Raw genomic sequence first — 24,447 nt, 5'->3', positions numbered from 1 at the left:
GCGTTGACTGAAGAAGTTTCCGACTGTCACTCTGCTTTTTTGCTTGCTTCAGTATTTTGTCGAACACTAGAGCAAAACGACAAGCACACTGTAGAGATATTGATGTTGTGCTTGTTCTGCCACACCGCAGCCAGTATCACCACTCAGGCGATTGCCTTGAATTGAAAGGCAATAACGCACAAAGTTCCAGGTAAATTGCTGCCGGGAAACATCGTTTTCTCGCTCTACGTGTGCAAAATTTATGCACATTAAGCGTTTTCTTTCCTCGCGTTTAAATAAGCCAATCAGAATCTCAACGGCCTAGGAAGAGCTCCAATTAGTTGCCCAACGTGGTTCTAATGCACTTACTGCAAATTTAACAACAACGGCCGTATACTTGATACATATTGCAGGATGTCTAAAGAGATAGTAATGTCGCCTGAAAGGCGAAGCACTGACGGCAACCACGCTGTTTATAAAGTTTTCTTTGAACTGTTTCAAAGTGTTCTACCCATACGCAAGTGCGACGTGTTGGTGCCGCACAGCACGAAAAGTAAATCCTACTGGGCAGAACAAACAGTTCCCCGTCAGCTACCAGGCGTCTCACAACGCTCACATGATGACTGCCTTCAATGGCATCCTAGGCGTTTGAACTCTATGACGCACGAAATGAGACCGACTGGAAAGCATCAGCGTTAGCGAGCTCGCGGTGAAATCTTGCATACCGTTAGATAGATGCTTTTTGGTCAGATCAGACAATACACACACAACCGCTCTGCTGGAAGGTCAGTGGGCGTTAGCTGTGGAGGCGCACAACCACCATGGCAGCAGTAGAAGGCGCAACGCTGCTCTTGCTCTGCCACTAAGGCGGTTGAGCTCAGCGCTGACGGTGTGTTCATTTCGCTTTGTCGATTTTGCAGCCAAACATGCACCACATCTCGGGAGACTCTCTCAGCCTCCGCGCATTAGTGGCGCATGCGCAGTCAGCCGGATAGCCCGATAATGACGGCGATAGCACCGACAACGCGAATGCTTCTGCCGCGTCCGTATAGTTTCTATCGCAAATAAATATCGGTAAACATCGGAACGGGAAAATTTTGCCGATGTCCCATGGTACAAGTGCGCCTTCCTAGACTGTCGAGACCCGGTACTCAATTATGACATGCTGCAACGAAAACTGGAAAACATGTTTTCGGTTACGCCATTTTGAATGAGATATTTTAACCATTCAACAAAAAGAAACTTGGAATGATCGCTTCGTGTTCACCACCGTTCACAGCACACGGAAGAGGAATTCGCATTTTTGCAGATACAATTGAGCGTTTGATTTGTGGTGTCTAACATGATCATTAATTGTAGCGTGAATGAGAAGCTGACCAGAACTATTACTAGTAATTAGACGTGAGTGCGACATGCGATCATCCCGCAGCTTGCCCAGGGTGTTGTACTAGAGGCGAGATTTAGAGCCTAAATTAAGACTCGGTTATAAACACGGGCGGAACTGAAATGTACTCTAGTGATGTACTTGCGTGTGAATTGACGTTGATTCTATATGACACAGCCTGAACTCGGTCATCGAAGGATATTGCTTGATGAATTTGAACGCTTGGCATCAGGCATTACGACATGTTTTGGGTTTCAAGAAAATTTGTAAAGAAATTGTGAATTAAAATTAAATTATGGGGTTGTACGTGCCAAAACCACGATCTGATTATGAGGCACGCCATAGTGAGGGACACCGGAATAATTTGGGTCACCTAGAGTTTTTTAACGTGCACCTAAATCTAAGTACACGGGTGTTTTCGCACTGTCAAAAATAATTTTCCTTGCCAGAGTCGAGTTGGGCAATTTACAAGCTGCCTAAAAAACGGGGCGTTTGTATTGAATGACAGCTAGGAACTTGTTAAGCAGGACTTATTAACACCCGTGCGTTAATTCTCTCAGGACTTTAATTCTCTGCGCAACAGCCACGACTCTACAGCAGCACAATCGTTCGGAATAACAGTCCTCACTGTTCACTTACCTTTGAGACTTCAATAGTTCTGTTATGCGTTACATTAGATCGGCAACGAATATTTGGCGTCGTACAGTATATCAATAACAGTGTCTATAAATAAATAAATAAATAATATATATATATATATATATATATATATATATATGAACCAGAAGAAAGGGAACCGAAGGGCCCGATTATTCTTAATCGTATCATACGAAGCCAACAAACAATGACACCAAGGACAACATAGGGGATATTACTCGTACTTTCTAATTGAATTAAATGATAAATAATGGAAATGAAAATGGATGAAAAACCAACTGTTGGCAGGTGGGGAACTATCCCATGTCTTCGCATTACGCATCCAGAGAATTGCTGGCATGCCGGGGCACTGAACGGAAGGAGGTGGAGGCAAGGTCGATCTATATGATCGCGAAGCTTCGGGCGAAAGGCGGTTCAGAACGAATTGTCACCGACATCAGCAAGGGTGGTTATGCGAGCAGCGACTGAAGCGCGACTTTGTTTGGAGGGAACAAACATCGGGAAAGAGAAAAGCGCTTTTTAATTAAAGCGAGACATAGTTAGATTCATTCGACGAAAATAAAGTTCCTAATCAATTTTATGTACGCATGGCGAAAAAAGAACAATTCTATTTTACTTGATAATTATCAATAAATACTTTTTTTCTGCGCCCACCGTAATAGCGCCCACCGATAGCGGCGGGCGTTGACGCCGCTATCACTTGCAATGCAATGCAGCTCTTGAAGCGGACAGAAAGGCGCGCTCGTAAAGTTCACGCCCCCCTCACATGTTGTGTTGCTTTGCTTGTCGACGTTTGTCTCAATTTGGTGACGCGGGTAGTTTCATTGTTTCTTAACCTGTTGAGTCAAAAGTAGTGAGTTGCGACCGCCAGATAGTTGTTTTCTTCAGTTGTTTTCGTGGGACAGGGCTGGCCGACGGGCTTGGCGCCCGACGAAAGGGCGAGCACTCTACGCCCAAAGCGTTCGTCGGCCTCCAGAGAAAGTATGTTACGTGCAGCGATGCGATTTCCACACCCCTACGGCTGAACTCTTCCTGCATCGCTTTCCGCGCTAAAAGCAAGGTCGATTCAAGGTATATCTACCTTGCTGAAAGCTCGAAACGCCCATCAAGTCGAATGGTGGGGCATTTGAATATACAGCTTTAATGGCCAGCCTTCGAAAACAAATTTCGCGCCTTTGAGAACAAAATGATGTCACTTCTGTTTTTAACGGATATGACGTCAAATTATTTTTCCTTCCGCCGGAAGTGTTCCCTCCTCACACAGATGGCGCTAAGCCCCATGAACTGCAGATGAACCGGCATGTTTTGAACGTATGGGCTTCTACAGAAGCTTCGCTACCAGGTATATTAACCTTGGTGGAGGTATGGCGGCGTTCATTGTGGGGCAGGACGGAAAGGCAGGAGATGAGGCGGAGGCAAGACGCCATGGGATCGAACGTAAGGCGAAGACGTGGGACCGCCCCACCTGCGGATGTTGCTTTTTCATCCATTTTCATTGCCATTAATTTATTATTTCTTTAATTCGTTTAGTTATTCACAAGTAATTTCCCCTATGTTGACCTTGGTGTCATTGCTTGTTGGCTTCATATGATATTGTGAGCGCTAACTGTGCAGTTCATCATCGTCTTCATGTGTATATACCCATCCTCATAGTCATCATCACTTTGTCGGGTTGGTGTTCGCGGGCTGTCTCGCGCTGTGTGTCAAAAGAAGAGCTCTGCCTTCGTCCCGGGCCTCGTCTCACAAGTGGTGGAGCGTGCGTTGATATCCCCGTCCTCTTGCTCTACCGGTCACCCCTGGAGCTCCGCTCTGGACGACGGTTGTGCTCGCCAACACCAGTCATGGCACAAACCACCGCATCCACTGCTGCTACCACCTCAGCTCCGCCAGCTGGTCCTATTTGGTCTGTCACTGCACCGCAACGCGACCCTCAGGTTTTTTCTGGCCTTCGCGGCGAGGACGTGGAAGACTGGCTTGACCAGTACGACAGGGTGAGCGCTTGCAACCATTGGGACGAGTCAAACAAGCTCCGCAACGTTGCCTTCTACCTCAGGCAGGTCGCCCAAACTTGGTTTTTCAACCATGAGCGCGACTTCCCTGATTGGCAAGCATTTACTGCGCAGCTGCGACAGATACTTGGCACATCTGCTGGGCGCTCCGAAGTAGCGAAACAGAAGCTCGCTACCCGCATCCAGGGAGCCGAGGAGTCCTATACCTCTTACATTGAAGACGTTCTCGCTCTCTGCCGTCGCGCTCAGAGTGACATGCCCGAAGGGGAACGTATCCGCCATATCCTGAAGGGCATCAACTCCGTTGCCTCTAACGGTCTGGTAGTCCAGAGCCCCACTTCGGTTACTGACATCATCACGACATGCCAACGCCTTGCCACGATCTGCGCCTTTCGTCTTCCACGCGCCTCCTGCGACGCTCACCTTACCGACAACGACGAGTTGCGAGCGCTCATCCGCATCATTGTGCGAGAGGAGCTTCACGGCCATGGCCCAGCCAACACCGCCATTGCGTCCCTGCGGGCTCCTCTGCCCAATTTGCGTGATATCATCAAAGAAGAACTGGCATCCATGCCAAGTGTCACACAGGCCCGGTCCCCTGCGCCTGTTTGTGCACCTACTTACGCCGAGATTGCTTCGCGGCCTGCGGTCCTAGTTCCATCTGCACCTGCCACCGTTGTCTGCGACCACCTGGCCTCGATGGCAGCGAAGGCCCCAATGCAACCATACGACTCTACTTGGCACCCATACCGCCCAGTATGTTTCTACTGTGGCATACGTGGTCATATCTCTCGTTTCTGCCGCCGGCGCCAGCATGATGAACGACGTGCCTATCCCGCCTATGAGAGAGACTGTGCCCAGATCGGTTCCAGGACCCTATATATCCTCGTCACGTCGCTCGCCCTCACCTCCGTTTTCCCAAAACATGTCCCGGTCTTCTCGCTCAACCCGTCGTCATTCCCCGTCTCCGTTCCGCCCTACTTCATCGCCCCTGCGTCCTGCCTCCACTTCTTTCGACAACCATCCGGAAAACTAGACGCTGCTGTTTTTGGAGGAGAAACTGCTTGTTTGCGAACTGTCCCAATTCCTCCTGCTCGCCCGACTGATTTACTCGCTGTTTGTGTGGAAGGTGTTTCCGTCGACGCTCTTATTGACACTGGCGCCGCCATTTCTCTTTTTCATCGCGCATTTTGCTACCGCCTACGAAAAGTGCAAACTCCGTATGTTGGTCCGGTCTTATGTGGCGCCAATGACAGTCCGATTTACCCTACCGGACAGTGTACTGCTCCTGTCTGCATTGACGGAATTCGCCATCATATACAGTTTGCTGTGCTTCCGTCGTGCGCTTATCCGATCATCTTAGGCTGGGATTTCTTGTCAGCTGCATCTGCTGTCATTTCGTGCGGACAACCACTTATACATATTAGAGACACCGAGCTCCGTGACGCTGCGATTCCTCGCCGCCCCACCTTGTCACAGCGGCCGATTTTGTTCTTCCCCCCGGACAAGCCCGCATTCTCACCATTAGATCTAGCGAAAATATCGACGGCGACGCAGTGGTTTCCCCTTCTCAGCGCTGAATTTTTCGGGGAATCGCCATCACTTCTTGTCTAGTGCGTTTCTCACGCGGCTGCGCCAGTCTGACCGCCTACAACACGACGTCAGAGCCACTTCTGCTGCCGGAGGGGTCCACTGTTTCCATGCTTATCGACGCAGCACCAGTATGTGTCGTCACTGCTTCGCCTGTTTCCTCCTTCGCCGAGTGTACGCCCACGGACTGTTCACCCAGTGCTCTCAGGGCCACTGTGAGTTCAGATCTGAGCCCAACTCAGACTGATGCCTTGCTGACCATCTTAAGGGAACACCAACCTTGCTTTGACGTGTGTTCGGATGGTTTGGGTAAAACATCCGTGGCCGCTCATCACATCGAAACCGACGGATCCCGCGTCATTCGTCGCCGCCCTTACCGTGTATCGTCTGCTGCACGGAAAGTTATAAGGCCTTCAGCAAGCCCTTGGTCGTCTCCTGTTGTCCTACTTAAAAAAAGGACGGTTCGGTACGCTTTTGCGTCGATTATAGGGCACTAAACAAAATTGCCCGTAAGGATGTATATCCTATGCCCCGTATTGACGATGCTTTGGATACCTTACAAGGTGCCGAATACTTTTGGAGCCTCGACTTGCGTTCTGGATATTGGCAGATCCCGATGCATGAGCCCGACAAAGAGAAGACGGCGTTTGCAACACCTGATGGCCGTTTCGAATTCAACGTAATGCCTTTTGGTCTGTGCAATGCGCCTGCCACATTTGAACGAATGATCGACACCGTACTACGCGGACTCAAATGGAAAACCTGCCTATGTTACCTGGACGACATTGTCATCTTTTCGTCCAGCTTCTTCCAGCATCTAGAACGTTTAGACGACGTTCTCACGTGTCTAGCCAAGGCCGGTCTCCAGCTGAATACTAAGAAGTGTCGATTCGCGAGCCGCAGCATTAAAGTATTAGGTCACGTGGTCAGCAAGCACGGCATTGAGCCAGATCCCGACAAGGTCGCTGATGTACAGCATTTCCCAACACCAACCACACCTAAAGACTTTCGCAGCTTTCTCGGATTAGCGTCGTACTTCCGCCGCTTTGTCCGTGGCTTCGCAACTATCGCAGCTCCTCTTCATAAACTCCTGACCACGACCATACCCTTTACCTGGACGGATGAATGTGAAGCCGCCTTTCAGACCCTCAAGTGATGCCTCACATCAGGACCAGTGCTTCGTCACTTTGATCCCACAGCCTCTACTATCCTCCAGACTGACGCAAGTGGGCATGGAATAGGCGCTGTCCTGCTGCAGCGGAACCACTCGTCTGAAGAGCAAGTCGTGGCCTACGCGAGTCGTACTCTTTCTCCTGCTGAGCGAAACTATACTATCACCGAACAAGAATGCCTCGCCATCGTATGGTCCATACAAAAGTTTCGCCCCAATTTATACGGCCGCCAATTCACAATTGTGACTGACCACCATGCTCTGTGTTGGTTCTCCTCCCTGAAGAATTTGTCTGGACGCCTAGGCCGTTGGCTTCTGCGTTTACAGGAGTACGACTACACTGTCACATATAGGTCTGGCAGGCAACATCAAGATGCTGACGCTCTGTCTTGTTGCCCACTGTCGCCAAACGCCTCCGTCTCACCTTCCCTTCGTTCGGCACCGCCCAGCCAACCGACCACAACCATGACCCCGGTACGGTTCCTGACCTCGGTCGACATTCTGTCCTCAGAAGACCTCGCCTCCTTCCAACGTGCAGATACGTACTGCCGCACAATTATCGACCGGCTCACTGGCTTATCCCGTCCTCCAAACAGCTGCTTGAGACGACAACTGGCACGGTTTAAACTTCATGATGGCTCATTATTGCGGCAAGTTTACCACCCTACCGGTCACCGATGGGTCCCAGTCGTCTCTCGCTCACTTCGACTGCAAATTTTGCACGCTTTTCACGACGACGCAACGGTTGGCCATTTAGAATTTCATAAAACCTACGACCGCATTAAGACTCGCTGTTTCTGGCCTGGCCTGTCTACTAGTGTTGCCAAGTACGTCAGTTCGTGTGCGTCCTGCCAACATCGAAAACGTTCGACCTATCTTCCCGCCGGCCCTTTACAACCATTGCCGTGCCCGTTCATTCCCTTTGAATTCGTGGCCATCGACTTATTCCACTTACACCCACGGGTCACCGCTGGATTGTCACCGCTGGGGACCATCTCACCCGCTACGCTGAGACGGCAGCTCTTCCTTCTGGTGCAGCCTCTGAGGTCGCCGAGTTTGTCCTGCAAGCCATTATCTTGCGCCATGGTGCACCTCGTGTTCTTCGAAGTGACCGTGGCAAGGCTTTTCTTTCCCATGTTCTTGCTGAAGTCCTGCAAGCCTCAAACACCATTCATAAGACCACCTCTGCGTACCACCCCCAGACCAATGGTCTTACCGAGCGTTTCCATCGAACTCTGTGCGACATGATCTCCATTAATGTGAAACCCGATCACACAAACTGGGACACTATACTTCCTTTCGTCACGTTTGCATATAATACTGCCGTTCAATGCACAACAAACTACAGCCCCTTTTTCCTCGTGTACGGCCGTGCACCGTCTTTTGTTTTGGACACCACCTTTCTTTCTACGCCTTCTGTTCCATCCACATCTCTACCAGAGGGGTTCGCCGCCCGCGTCGCCGACTGCCGCGAAATTGCGCGCTCCCACACCGCGACCATTCAGGACAAGAGGAAAGTCCGTTGTGATGCGACCCGTCGTCTCATTTCGTTCCGACCAGGCGACGAAGTGCTCCTGTGTAGAGCACTGCACGGGCCGATTTTTGCGGCCCGGGCCCGGCCCGGGCCCGTTTTTACATTGGACGGCCCACTCGAGCCCGATTAAAACTTTTATGGCGAGACCCGAGCCCGGCCCGGGCCCGGAAATAATCTACGTTACCCGCCCGGCCCGGCCCGCCACCCCTTTACCTTAAGCCCGAGCCCGGCCCGAGCCCGGCCCGAGCCCGGCTCGAAACCGACGCGAACACGGCCCGAGACCGAAAAATACATGTTTTTCAGAGTTGAGAAGCCCGACAATAACTCGCAGAAAGCCCGAGCCCGGCCCGGGCCCGCATCAAAAAACCCGAGCCCGGCCCGGGCCCGGGTCAAAAAGCACCCGCCGTGCCCGAGCCCGGCCCGAGCCCGTGAAAAAACTGCTCTACCCGGCCCGGCCCGGCCCACGGGCCGGGCCGGGCCCGGGCTTTCGGGTAAGCCCGAGCCCGTGCAGTGCTCTACTCCTGTGGACATGTTCGAGTGCCAGGGCTCTGTGAAAAATTTCTTCACAGGTATCGCGGCCCATATACCGTGCTTGAAAGGACATCTGCCGTGAACTATCGCGTAGCTCCTGTTACCTCGGTTACTGACCGCCGTTGCCACAGCACTGAAATTGTTCACGTCTCTCGCCTGAAGCCGTATCTTCGGCGTTCCGACCGTTTCTGACTCGCTGTCTTACCGGCCGCTTTCGTGAGGGGGGGGGGGGGGGGAGTTAGTGTGAGCGCTAACTGTGCAGTTCATAATCGTCTTCATGTGTATATACCCATCCTCATAATCATCATCACTGTCGGGTGTGTGTTCGTGGGCTGTCTCGCGCTGTGTGTCAATAGAACTCTGCCTTCGTCCCGGGCATTCGTCTCACACAATATATATATATATATATATATATATGAGGTGTTTTTGGCTGCTATGAATATTATTTCTGCGATTGAGAGTGTTATGTGCAGTATTCTCTAATAAGTGTGTTTATTACTGCAAACACATCCGCTCATTCCGGTCGGGAGTGCTCACTTTTTGAATTAGTGCATTTCGAATATTTGATATTTTTTTCCTTAGATATATATTGTGAATATATATGTCTATGTACCCTTTGATTTATTTACCTAGAAATGCAATGATCATTCTTCGCGCCACGAAGGTAATAAACCTGGTTTATTTCACTCTAATGTTTTTTTTCTATCACTGTCCCTGATCAATATTCCACCAAGAAGAAGCGTGCGGAAAATGACCCGATATCAATAAAATTTTCTTACGTAGCGTCATGTTACAGATATACCAGTTACTTTTAGAAGACAATGTATTTCAGTAGTTCGCCTGGCTAAAACTACATTTGGTACCGGCCGACATGAGTCATGGGCGCACCAAAGCAACTATATCTAGGGAGCCTACATGCAAGCGCAGCGCTTGCATGTAGGCTGTCTAACTAAATCATTTAAAAAATGTACTGCACAGACGTTGTGCGTGAAAAACTAAGCGTCCGCCAGCGTCCGCATCGCGAATGCGCGGTCGCTAGCAGACGATGCGCTTGACAACGACAGCAAAATTGAAGACGTCGTGTTGTGTAATCCATACATCAAATCTGTGGCAAAACGGTGTAAACATAAATTCGCAATTGAAATAAAGCTGTATTTTAACAGCGTACTATGCGCAATCGGCCTCGGCACTCGAAGCGAAAGAATATTGGATATGCCGCGGAGCGCGCCTCCGCCCCAGTCCAGTTCGCTGGCAGCGCCCTCGCACAATTCTTCCACTCGGCGCCTCACCGGGAGAGCGCCGTTCGACCCACTCGGCCACTGTCTGGTACACTCTAGTCGGGGGGAAGCTCGCAGCGCTGGCCGCCATCTTGACACAGCTGGGAGGGGAGGTTGGTCCAGTTGCCGCCCTTGACCCGGCTACAGCCTACTAGAATAGGGCAATGAAGCGACCGTCGGGGGCTGCGCCTTGACAGAGCTGTCACGGTAGGTGGCAAACGTAGCGGCGGCGCTGCAGTCGTCGACTACGCTGTTCCCGTTGACAACGCGTGCGCGATGTTTGGCGTAGGCACGCTGTTTCGTCTACGTGCTCCTTGATTTAGTGCGTGTTTTTCGACACAGTTCGTGTATGAACGGTGACTCCTTGCTTCAGCAATGGGTAAGCAATGCTTGAACCATTGCTACGCCCCTGGATGTAGCACTGGATACACTCGAGCGGACGCTACAAAGAAGCCCTCGCTTTTCAAGGCACCTGCGGACCCTGAACGACGGAGCCTATGGCAGCGGAACTTGCACAGAGCGAATAAACCACTTTCGGAGGATTGTGCAGTTTGCGAACTACACTTTGAGCCGCACTGTGTTGTGAGGGACAATGTGCACGTAATTAGCAGCGAAGAAGATCGTCTACCGCGAGGAAAGCCCCGCAGGGGCGTCTGCGTCAGCAGGCGTTTGGTGTGTTGCGACACCACGGACCCGAGCACACGAGGGTAGGACCCTCCCACGCTTAACCGTGCGTGGCTTAGCCGTGTCCGGGGAAAAGGGGATCCTGCGGGTTGAGCCGATGCCGGGAGTGTAACCTTTATGGCCCCCCGGCGGAGGCAATACACTTCTTTGGCCTTTGCTTCACGTAGACGGCACCCACTGACTGACCCACCCAGGGGAAGTCGGTAGTTGCATTTTCCTGTCTCCCTCTCCAATCTTCGTCTTTCCCTCTCACTTTCAATCTTTCCTGTCTTCTTCTCCCTTCCATTTACTTCCAACATTCCTGGCAGCAAGGGTTAACCTTCTGTGTCATAACCGCCCTTGGTTATACGTATTTGGTTTTAGCGGGAACGTAGAGCTGGCGTTTGGGGGGCTTGTGTTTAATAGGTCCTAAAGCGTCCCCTTGTTGGGCTACATGGTGGGTGGCTGGCGTTCCTGCCGAAAGATCTTTATTTTTCATGGCTTTTTCTTTCCCCGCGTTACCCGATCGCCCCCTCAAGCGAGGGCGCACCGAAGACGTCTTCAAATTTTTTGGCCGGTAAACTGAAAACTTTCCTCGGTTCCACATAATCCATTGTGAAAAACCCGAAAAGACGGTGAGAATGATCTCACCTTTTCTAGTTTCAAAATGTCTAACAGAAACATTTGGCGCAGGCTACAAAGCATCAAAGATGGCTAGCGGTGATCTCCTATTGGAACTCCGCGATAAGAAGCAACATGACAAGCTCCATAACCTAGCCTTATTTGGGGACATCCCAGTGACAATTACCCCGCACCGCACGATGAACACCACCCGTGGTGTTGTCTCCGATGACGACCTGATGCAACTGGAAGAAAGTGAACTATTAGAAGGCTGGAGTGAACAAAACGTAATCAATGTGAAGAGAATTATGCTAAAGCGCGTTGGAAAAGAGATGAGAACAAAGCATTTAATACTTACATTTGGTTCAAGTGTGCTTCCTGAAAGTATTGAGACAGGGTACGTTAAGCTCCGGGTAAGACCATATGTCCCGAACCCTCTGCGATGTTTTAAATTCCAGCGATTCGGCCACAGTTCACAGAACTGCCGAGGCCGACAAACATGTGCGAAATGTAGTGCCAAGGAACACCTCTCTGAATCATGTGAAAACACCCTCCACTGTGTGAACTCTGACGGGGACCACGCCGCGTACTCGCGGTCGTGCCCGTCATGGAAAAAGAAAAAAGAAATTGTCGCAATCAAAGTAAAAGAAAACATCTCATTCAAGGAGGCACGAAGGCGGCTATTATCCCTGCCCAAGAACACCTTTGCCGATGTGGCGCGTCAGGGGGCAGCGACACAACGGTTTCCGGCGGCTGTCCGGCCCGCACGCAGTGAGCCGCCAGTGACGCCATCCGCCCCCTCGGCGGCTGCAGCCAGAGCTGCTCCGCCAACTCACAAGAAGGGGCCATCGACCTCCGGGCAGGTGGCCACCAGGGCCTCGTCCCTCGAGACGAGGCCTTCCCTTCAAACCAACCGCTAGCAAGAGCGCGTGTCCAGCGCCTCGCAAGAGGCGATGGACACAACAACCGGCCAGACGGCGCCGTCAGCGCCTAAGGAGCGGCGAGAGTCTGGCGATCGCTCCAAAAAAGAAAAAGCCCGCATCACAGGGCCCGACAAGGGCTCTGCAAGTTAAGTTAGTCTCTTTAACACACACAGCACAAAAACACTTTCAACATGAATACACAAATAATACAATGGAACGTCAAAGGACTCCTACACAACCTCGATGACGTCAAAGAAATCCTACAAAGGTTTAATCCTAAGGTGATGTGTGTTCAAGAAACGCACCTCAAGTCTACACAATCCCACTTTCTCCGGCAATACGCCATTTTCCGGAAAGACCGAGACGACGCTGTTCCGTCGTCCGGTGGTGTAGCAATAGTTGTAGACAAGTCTGTAGCTTGTCAACATGTACCCCTTCAGACGGGCCTTGAGGCAGTGTCAATTCGGGCAATTCATTTCAATAAATTGGTCACTGTATGTTTTATGTACATACCCCCAAATTATATTCTCGGAAAAACTGAATTTCATAACCTCATTGACCATCTTCCCGAACCTTACATTCTCGTGGGAGATTTTAACGCTCACAACACGTTGTGGGGAGACTCGCGATACGACGCGAGAGGTCGACTAATCGAAAATTTTCTTCTCACCTCTGGTTCCTGCCTTTTTAATAAGAAGAAGCCGACCTACTATAACGCCCAACACGATTCGTGCTCATCAATCGATCTAGTAATTGGATCTGCTTCTCTTATGCCTGACCTTGAATGGAATGTCATTAACAATCCTTTTGGAAGTGACCACCTCCCTGTAATGTTAAACTTAATAACGCAGCACGATAACCCTCCCAATATTCCTCGATGGAAATTAGCATCGGCTGACTGGGAGGAAATTAAAGATTTACCTTATTTACCACGAGATTTTATAACCAATTTTAGTATCGACGATGCTGTTGCATATTTTACTGCTTTCATTATCAATGCTGCTGAAAAGTGTATCCCACAAACGAATGGTGGTTCACTTAAAAGACGTGTCCCCTGGTGGAACGAAGACTGCAGAAAATCTAATTGAATTTAAACGCACTAAATCACAGGCATAGCCTCCTATATACTTCATGCCTGCCCATCGGCGCCGAGAACGCAGGGAACCGGTCGTCGCGCCTAGCGCCGCCACTCGCCACCAGTTGGCGGTGCTACCCCAGAATAGAAATACAGGACAGTCTACGGCGGCGTGCGCTGTAGCATAACTATATATCACGCAATTTTTTTTACCGGTGCCGATTCTACTGTTTTACAACATCTCCGAGCGTTTAACGCCGACACAGAAGCATACAGGCCGCCGCGCATTGCTTCTTCCAAAAGAAAAGAGCGATAAAAGGAAAACCACATGCAGCTCTTATCTGTACTACTATGAAGCTTCATTTTCCTTCTGCTTATTATTACATATGTTTTGTATGTCAGTGTCGAAAAAAATAATGTCGGCTCTAATAACTGCAGAACAAAAGCTTTTATTGCCATAATTTGGATTTAAAGTTTGTGGAGCTTTCGTGACAGGGGCTTCTGTGAAAAAACTTTTGCGATTTCGTTCTTGTCCGTTATCTTCAGCGCAAAATTAGTGAATAGAGGGCGGAAGAACTTTGTCACCATGATCTCAAACATCTTCTCGTGATGCTCAGGCACTGAACAATTACATAGTTCACGCTCTCGTAGCACTTGAGCAGCATTCACGGCAGTCTCCCTCAGCGGCTGCGTAAAATTTCTTAGCTTAGCGAGCACTACTTCAACCTACTTGTGCAAAGAGTTCAGCACAACTACGAGTTCGTCTGACCGATACAGCAGACGGCTTCTGTCTTGAAGCCTAATCGGAGAATCTGATGGCGCCGAGGGCTTGGGCTTTTTCAATAAACTGAGGCATTCTTTGCAAGACACCCGCTCATTAACAGCTTAACAGCTCTCGATAGGTATCCGCCAACCATCGCTAGTGCTGCACATTCTGGCGAACGAAACGTTTCCTTGCGCCCGGTAATGTGGTTGAACAGCGCTGCTGTCGCCTCTTAGGGAAATTTTTTTGGTGGTTCTGGCGTAGTGCTTACGCTCAGTTGCCGGCGTAGCGACGAGCATGTGCTATCTTCCGTGTCCATCACGTTGCTGTTTGTCGATGTTGACGCTATGCCTGTCTTCAGAGACTTTTCTGTTCCGCACAAAACTGCCCGTGAGTCTGTCTGATCGTTGCTTCCAGCTGACCTCCTCAACCACCCAAAAAATGATTCATTGGCGTCAGACGAAAGCTTTCTAGTCAGAACAAATCGAAAGTGCATCTCTCTCAGCAAGTATCTGACGCATTCCACGTTTGACACATTCAAACTTGGAGCCACTTCTCTGGAAGTTCTTCATCGCTCGGAATTTCATGAAATGAGATGCCGGGGACCCTTCTCTTACTGTACGAGGTGCATCCAGGTCCACATTAATACGCCATACTACTGGGTATCAACTCGCAAGAGAGAGAAAAAAGGTAAAGGAAAGACAGGGAGGTTAACAAGACATTATTTCCGGTAGGCTACCCTGTATCGGGGGAGGGGTAAAGGGATTCGACAGGAGAGAGAGAGAAAAAATAAGTACAAAAAGGGGAAAAAAGGAAAGAAAAAAAATCAACTCGCAAAGCGCCCTATCAAACCACTTCAAGTAGCATAACTCACTCGTGACCACAATGTCTTCTTTTCGGCCAGAAGGCTCTCATTTTCGCTGCTGCTAGATGTCCTCAATACGGAATCGACAGTGTCACCACTGCCACAGTCCTTCAATAGGGTACCCTGCTGCAGCTCACCGCGGCAATCCGAGGCAGAATGCAAGTTTTTTTCCCAGCCGTGAACTGCTGCAGAAAGGTGGTCTCCCAGCAAACCAGCGAACCGTCGGCAGGCGAGGCAAATTAATATTGTCTCGATTTGACACTAATGGAAACGCGCACACGCAATTTTTCCCGCCTTTAACCATGCACGGCGGCTAGCGAACTATTCTGGGGTAGCAGCGCCCCTAGCGGGCGACCTGCGAGGAGGTCAGGAGAGGAGGTTGAACGGCGCTTCCGGAGTGATTGCGCGGGCACAGAAAGTATATAGGAGGCTATGTGAAGGCGGACACGACGTCAGGCAAAGAGAGAAAGCTGGGTGAGGGTCCTATCGCGTATAAATTCATACACACAGGAGGCAAAAGTGTGGAATGGCTTAAGAAAGCTAAAGGGTCACCAAATTCATCCGTTGCCTCTGGTGAATGACCAAGGGAATACCTTGCAGGACCAGGCAGACTGTCTTGGGGAGCACTTTGAGCGTGTTTCAAGCTCAATCCGCTATTCGCAACCCTTTCTTAAATATAAACAGAGAGAAGAATGTAAGCCATTCGTACGCAAATGTCGACAGAACGAACCATATAACCTTCCTTTCAGTATTGCCGAGTTGAGAGCTGCCTTGATCGCATGTAAGAGCTCTGCACCGGGACCCGACAGAGTCATGTATGACATGATTAAGAACTTAACCCTGATACACAACTGACACTACTCGCACTTTTCAACACTATTTGGGCTGCCGGATACCTTCCGTCTGCATGGAAAGAAGCGATTGTGGTCCCTGTATTGAAGCAAGGTAAAGATCCTTCCTCGGCGGCAAGTTACCGTCCCAAAGCGCTCACAATTTGCGTATGTAAGCTATTTGAAAAAATGGTTAATCGACGACTCATACATTTCCTTGAACTCAACAAAGTGCTTGATCCCTATCAGTGTGGCTTTAGAGAAGGGCGATCCACAACTGATCACCTTGCGCGCATTGAAGGAAATATCCGGGACGCATTTGTGCATATACAGTTTTTCCTTATCGGTATTCCTCGATATGGAGAAGGCGTACGACACAACATGGCGTTACGGAATCCTGAGAGACCTGTCGCGAATGGGCATCCATGGCAATATGCTAAGCCTAGTAGAAAGCTATTTGTCTAATCATACCTTCCGTGTCAGAATCGGCAATGTATTGCCACGTCCATTTATACAGGAAACTGGTGTACCCCAAGGAGGTGTGCTCAGCTGCACACTATTTATCGTTAAGATGAACACACTCCGTGCCTCATTACCACCGGCTATTTTTTATTCCGTCTACGTAGACGACTTACAAATAGGCTTCAAGTCATGTAACGTCGCAGTGTGCGAGAGACAGGTACAGCAGGGCTTGAACAAGGTGTCCAAATGGGCAGACGAAAACGGGTTTAAAGTTAACCCCCACAAACGTTCTTGTGTTCTTTTCACAAAAAATAGAGGCCTGATCCCAGATCCCTGTGTAGAACTGCATGGACAGCAAATATTGTGAACAAAGAACACAAGTTTTTAGGCATCATACTTGACTTTAGGCTAACTTTTATTCCCCACATAAAATATCTCAAAGGAAAATGCCTAAAAACAATGAACCTAATGAAGATTCTATCTCACACAACATGGGGCAGCGACAGGAAATGTTTAATGAATCTTTACAAGAGCCTCATTAGATCGCGACTGGATTATGGCGCTGTAGTATATTGTTACGGGGAGAAAATATATGTATTTACAATATATACAGAAGGTTGTAGCTCTGTTGCCAGGGTGACACCATCTACCGAGCTCCGAGACACTTCAGCCTCTTCTTCCCCAACCAACGTCATTTTGTCCACAGCGGCACAGACTCGTACGTGACATGAACCCCCCGACGGCAGAAGCATCGTCTCGATGCTTCTTAGGGTGTCAAATCCGCGTGCGAGTTATAGGGCTTTAGTCGCAAAACGTGCACGATATCAGTTCCTGGGGTTGTAGAAGACTTCGAATTCACAGGTGAGATCTCATATGTGAGGCTGGTGACTTGGCGAAGAACTCGGTATGGCCCGACGTATCGTGGCAGCAGTTTTTCGCAAAGGCCGACGCGACGGGAGGGTACCCAAAGCAGAACAAGGGACCCAGGGCTGAAATGAGCGTTCCGACGACGACTGTCGTAATGGTGCTTCTGGATAGTCTGAGACGCCAGAAGACGGTCACGGGCAATACGACGTGCTGCGGCAGCGCGAACAATGGCGTCGTGAGCATAGAACGTGGTAGTGGTGGCGTCAGAAGGGAGCAGTGAGTCAAGAGGCAGGAGAGGGTGACGGCCATATAGTAGATAGAACGGGGAATAACCAGTAATATCGTGACGCGACGAATTGTATGCAAACGTCACGAAAGGTAAGGTGCAGTCCCAATCGCGGTGATCATCACACACGTACATGGAGAGAATGTCCGTGTGTGATCATCACACACGTACATGGAGAGCATGTCCGTAAGTTTACGGTTGAGACGCTCGGTAAGTCCGTTTGTCTGTGGGTGGTAAGCCGTCGTGAACTTGTGGGACGTTGAGCAAGAGCGAAGAAGGTCGTCGACAACCTTAGAAAGAAAACAGGGGCCTCTATCGGTGAGTAGCTGACGTGGGGCACCATGATGTAGGATCACTTCATGGAGGAGAAAATCAGCCACATCAGTTGCGCAGCTTGTAGGGAGGGCCCGCGTTATGGCATAACGCGTGGTATAGTCCGTCGCAACAGTCACCCATTTGTTGCCCGAGGATGAGGTAGGAAATGGGCCAATGAGGTCCAGGCCGACGCGGAAAAATGGCTCACTGGGGATATCTATAGGCTGAAGGTGGCCAGCGGGAGACAATGGAGGCTTCTTGTGGCGTTGGCAAAGTTCGCAGGCAGCGACGTAGCTTCGAACAGAGAGATATAGCCCAGGCCAGAAAAATCGTCTGCGCACACGGTCGTATGTACGGGAGACACCCAAATGACCAGTGGTAGGCGCATCGTGTAACTGCGAGAGAATTGTCGAGCGCAGATGCTGAGGAACGACGAGGAGCAGTTCAGCACCATGTGGATTCATATTGCGTCGATATAAGGTCCCGTCCTGGAGAACAAACATACGGAGAGAAGCGTCCTGTTGCTCCGAGGTAATGCGTTTGATGTTGGATCGCGAATATGGGTCACGACGCTGCTCGTCCGCGATGCGTGAGAAGTCGGAGATCGACAAAACGCAGGTATCTGTATCGGTTTCGGTGCCATCGGGTGGGTCGACAGGGTAGCGGGAGAGGCAGTCGGCGTCCTTATGTAACCACCCAGATTTGTAGGACACGGAAAACGTGTACTCTTGCAGGCGTAAAGCCCAGCGGCCAAGACGGCCTGTCGGGTCTCTGAGTGAGGATAGCCAACATAAGGCATGATGATCTGTCACGACGGTGAAATGTCGACCGAACAGGTAAGGGCGGAACTTGGCAATGGACCAAACAAGGGCCAAGCATTCACGTTCTGCTATCGAGTAGTTTCGCTCTGGTGCAGAAAGAAGACGGCTAGCATACGCGATCACGCGATTGGTGTCCCGCTGTCGTTGGGACAAGATAGCGCCAATGCCATGGCCGCTTTCATCAGTGTGAACTTCTGCGTAGGCATGCGGATCAAAATGACCCAACACGGGTGGATTGGTAAGGCGACTGATAAGCGTTGAAAATGCTTCAGCCTGGTCGGGTCCCCAACGAAAAGTAGTGTCCTTTTTCAGAAGGTCTGTGAGAGGACGAGCGATGTCGGCAAAGTTCTGGATAAATCGCCGAAAATAGGAACACAGCCCTAGAAAACTGCGGACATCGGTAGGAGAACGCGGAAGGGGAAACTCCCCAACGGCACGAACTTTGTCAGGATCAGGCTGGACGCCAGAAGCGTCAACCAAGTGACCAAGTACTCGTATTTGGCGGTGGCCGAAATGGCATTTTGCAGAATTGAGTTGTAGGCCGGCACGTCGAAAAACATCAAGGATAGCTGAAAGTCGGTGAAGGTGGCTCTCAAACGTCGGTGAAAAAACTATGGCGTCATCAAGGTAGCAGAGGCATGTGGTCCATTTGAATCCGCGCCGAAGAGAGTCCATCATGCGCTCGAAGGTAGCAGGGGCATTACACAGTCCGAAAGGCATCACTTTAAATTGGTAGAGGCCATCTGGGGTGACGAAGGCGGTCTTTTCGCGATCTCGTTCATCCACTGCGATTTGCCAGTAGCCGGAGTGCAAATCAATCGATGAAAAATAACTGGCACCGTGTAAGCAGTCCAACCCGTCATCAATACGCGGAAGCGGATACACGTCCTTTTTCGTAATCTTATTCAGGTGACGGTAATCGATACAAAATCTCCAGGTATTGTCCTTCTTTTTAACCAAAACGACAGGTGACGCCCACGGACTGCAGGAAGGCTCGATAATATCTTTGGAGAGCATTTTGTCCACCTCCATTTGGATCACCTGGCGTTCAGCCGCTGACACACGGTAGGGCCTCCGGTGTATAGGAGGAGCGTCACCAGTGAGGATGGGATGGGTGACGACACGGGTGCGACCTAGCGGGCGATTTCCAAAATCAAAGATGTCTTCATAGGACATCAGAATACGGCGAAGGGCGTCGGCGTAAACAGGCCATAGGTCAGTAGCTATCATGGACGTAAACTTGTCGTTGCTTGAAGTAGGACGGTCGGAAGCTGCAGCATTGTCGAATCGTGGTTCGGGCGTAAGAGCAGCTACTCCACACTCTTCCAAAGGGGACAGCAAAGCGAGAGATACACCCTCAGGAAGCACTTGCAGACACGAACCAAAGTTCAGAAGGGGAAGCCACGCTCGATTGTTAACAAGAGTGAAAATGGAGCTGGGTAGTGCGATTTGGCGTGCCAGGAGAACGTCGCAAAGTGGGGACACCACGTAAGGACCATCTCGAAGTGGAGGAGAAGGCGACATGAGGACGTAGGTCGCAGCATCAGGTTGCAGGCGAACAAATTCAGCCGAACGAAGTCGGGACTTGTGGTCTTCGGTCGGGTCGGCAAAGTGATGGGGCAGTTCAAGGCGAAGGGTGCCGGTTGCACAGTCAGTAAGTGCTGAATGAGCAGTCAGGAAGTCGATTCCAAGAATCACTTCGTGGGGACACTCTGCCAGTACAGTGAACAGGACTAACACAGGACGACCGGCAATGGTAACACGGGCGGCGCACATTCCCATCACGGCTGTTGTACTGCCACTCGGACGGCAGGCGACTCGGCAGGTGTCAGGACTTTACGGAGACGGCTACGAAGATTTGATCGCATAATCCACACCTGAGCGCCAGTATCGATGAGGGCTTGAACGGGTACATCATCAACAAAAATTTCAACAAGGTTCGGTCGAGCAGCAGGGGTCAGCAGAGGTTTTGCAGTCCGAGTCGTCAACGCAGCCTCACCTCCGGGGGCTGCATTGCTTAGTTTCCCGAGAAGCGGCCCGCGTAGGACGGGGACGAGGGACGTCGAGGTGTAGGCGAGCGGGACTGACGGCGTTGCGGCGAGGGTGAGCGGCTAGTGGTGTATCCCCGAGAGGGAAGGCTGGCACAGTATGGTTCAGAAAGGGGCGACAGAGACCGAGGGTCTCGGTCGAAGCGGCGATGAGCGTATGGTCGAGGCGAGGAGTACCAGCGGCTACTACGGCAGTGGCGGCAGATGTGACCGACCCCGGAGCAAGCAAAGCAAATCGGCCTGTCATCCGGTGTCCGCCACTCAGATGGGTTCCGATATCGACTCGGGAACGACTGGCTAGGTGCAGCAGAGGCAATGAGAGGAGTGGTAGGGGTGGGACGTGGGCGGACGGCAGACTGGATGTCCATGTTGGCATTTTATTGGCGGACAACAGCTTGAATGAGCGAGATGGTCATGTTGTCATGCGTATGGGGACAGTGAGAAAATGGAGCCATAGCCTCAAGTTCGCGGCGGATGACCTGCGTCAAGCTTGGCGTGGCAGGTGGATGTGATGATGGCGGGTCGTTGCAGGAGGAAGTGGCAGCCGTATTGGAAAGTCGGTCGAAGCGTTCTACGATGCGTTTGCTCTTCGCTTACTCAAAATTCCGGCATTGCTTTATGATGGATTCAACCGTTGAGCAGTTCCTGCAAAGCAGGAGGTTGAACGCATCGTTTGCGATGCCCTTCAAGATGAGTCCAACCCTATCGGCCTCTAGCATGTCCGCGTCCGCTTTACGGCAGAGAGCCAGAACGTCTTGAGTATACGCGACGTACGATTCGGTTGGTGTCTGGACACGAGACGCTAGCTCTTGCTTGGCCTCCATTTGACGTCCCACAGATCTTCCGAAAAGATCGCGTAGCTTTTCCTTGCAGGAGTCCAAGCTTGTAATTTCGGTTTCATGCGTCTCGAATCATACCTTCGCGGTTCCTCCCAAGTAAAAGATCAGGTTGGCCAGCAAATGTGTGGCATTCCACTTGTGCTTACCGACGCGCTCGTACGACGTCAGCCAGTCTTCGACGTCGACCTTGCCAGTGCCAGTGAAGATTCCCGGGTGACGTAGCTGGGTTAGTACCACTTCCACCGGTGTCTGAGCGGCGGAGGCAGCGTCAGCGTCGGAGGCAGCGTCAGTAACCATAACAGCTGAACCGATGTGACGCCCGCTGCGAAGATCCAGGGCCGGCTTGTGGCGAGATTACCCCGCACTTCCACCAAAATGTTACGGGGAGAAAATATATGTATTTACAATATATACAGAGGGTTCTAGCTCTGTGGCCAGGGTGACACCATCTACCGAGCTCCGAGACACTTCAGCCTCTTCTTCCCCAACCAACGTCATTTTGTCCCCAGCGGTACAAACTCGTACGTGAAAATATCGCCCTGCTGTCCCAAGCGCGCTAAATATGCTAGATCCCGTTCACCATTTAGGTATCCGCCTGGCCACCGGCGCTTTCAGAACAAGCCCCATTGAAAGTTTATACGTCGAATCAAATGAGTGGTCACTCCATCTGCAGAGAATATACACCAGCCTCACATATTTCCTTAAAGTCCACTCTAATCATCAGCATCCGTGTTTTAATACCGTTAACGATAGGACGTGTGCTACACTTTTTCGTAATCGTCCCTCTGTAAGACAGCCTTTCTCACTGCATGTCAGGGAGCTTAGCGAAGAAATGGATATCCCACTCCTCGAACATCGCCTAATGCCTTCAGGCAAGCTGTTACCACCTTGGGAGTGGCAGGTAGTAGCATGTGATATATCATTTGTAGAGGTTACAAAGCAAGCTTCAGAGGTCGAAATCCGAATGCATTTCCTAGAATTACAGTCCAAGTACTCGTGCACAGAATTTAAACAGACGCTTATAAATCGCATGTCGGAGTATCTTATGCAGCCGTCGGTCCGTCCTTCTCGGAATCCGGCGTACTCCACCCCGAAACAAGCATCTTTACGGCTGAGGCCTACGCAATATTGTCAGCTGTAAAGCATTTAAAGAAATCAAAACTTGAAAAAAACTATTATTTTTACAGACTCCTAAAGCGTCGTAAAAGCCTTGAAGTCACCCTGTAAACAGAAAAACCCTGTTCTTATTGAGCTCTATTCTGTTCTTTGTAGAGCATACGCAACTAACCAGCATGTCATTATATGCTGGGTGCCTGGGCATAGAGGCTTCGAGGGCAATGTTCTTGCCGACCAAATGGCCACATCAGTGACATCACCCGCTATTAACTCTACAGCTGCTGTTTCTGCAACAGATTTGAAATCTTTCTTACGAAAGAAACTGCGAAGCCACTGGCAACGCTTGTGGGACACAGAAACAAGTAATAAGCTTCATTTGATTAAGCCACAGTTAGGTTACTGGCCCCCCATAACGAAAACACGACGAACTGATGTCCTGTTCTGTCGTCTAAGAATAGGACATACATATGGCACCCACAATTTTTTGCTTATTGGTGATGAACCACCAACCTGTGGTAGATGTGGTGAGAGGCTGACCGTCCTCCATGTCATCGTGGAGTGCCGGGAAGCCGAGAGAAGGAAACATTTCCCTGTAGCATACCGCTACAATATCCCTCAGCATCCCATGATGTTTATTGGTGAAGAACGCTTTTTAATGCCAAAGCAGTCCTCGATTTTTTGAATGATGTTGTGCTACATGTTATTAGCCCAATAAGTTCGTAGCGCATCCTCTCTCCAGAGGATGTTGCTGTGATAGTTTTTTTTATAGCACATGCCTCCAGGCCCTTGTGGTTCAAAGGCTTTGTTGAGGTAGTAGTGCTTCTTGTCAATTACTGTATCCTAAATATTTTAAATATATTATTCTTCTTTCTCAATGCATTCCTGATTCCATAGTACACATCATTAGTCATTGCCATGATTTTAGTACATGTATATTTTACGCACTTTAAAGCGATTATTTTAGGCCCCTTTACAGCCACGTTTCATCTACTCAGAATTCATTGCTCGACCGCACACTCACAAACACTGGCATGGCGCTCTTTGGCCATAAATGGCCCTTGCGCCATAAAACACCACACATCATCATCACCGCGAGGAAAGCCTACGCTTTCGTCAGACGCCGTGCCAACAATCTTACCGAACACCCCGGCCCGGGGCGTACTTAAGCAAGCGCGCGGTGCCGAGAAGGAACGCGAGGAAACGAAAGGCTGAAGAGATCAACAGACCAGCTAAAAAGGTACTTTTCTCGAGTGCTGAAGAGCGTCAGACTGTAAGTGAGCCTACTGATGTTTGTGAGACACTTTGTGTGTACGAGCACGAAAGTGGTGATGTAAATTCTGTCGTGACTGTCGCCGCGCTTAAGAATGTAACCTCGCCTAATAAGCGCTGGGTTCTGCATGAGATGCAAGACGCGGAAGGAATTTGTTTCACTTCGTGCACCTTTGACGCCGTCACAGGTGAAGTGAGAGTCGAAAGCGACGTATTTTGCACAGAGGATAGCTCTGGTGCTTTTCGTGTGAAGACATTTTTGCGTTATTTAACCATGGCATTGCTAAACATGTTTTCTATTGTGCATTTCTGTATTAGGTTATCAATTTTGTCATACCATGGAAAACCTTTTCATGTGTTTCTAAATCATTGTACATTTGTGTATGTTAATAACTTCTGCATTTTCTTCACCTGGAACGTTTTGTATATTTGTGTTGTGCATTCTAATAGTATGCGAATTCTTGGCATTATCATACCACGGCAGTGTGGAATAAAACATTGAAGGTAATCATTTTCTGTTGCAGTTTTTTTATTTATTTCGTCTCATCTATT

Source organism: Dermacentor silvarum, chromosome 3 (assembly GCF_013339745.2).
Source record: "Dermacentor silvarum isolate Dsil-2018 chromosome 3, BIME_Dsil_1.4, whole genome shotgun sequence".
NCBI lineage: Eukaryota > Metazoa > Arthropoda > Arachnida > Ixodida > Ixodidae > Dermacentor > Dermacentor silvarum.
This window is presented reverse-complemented; position numbering follows the sequence as displayed.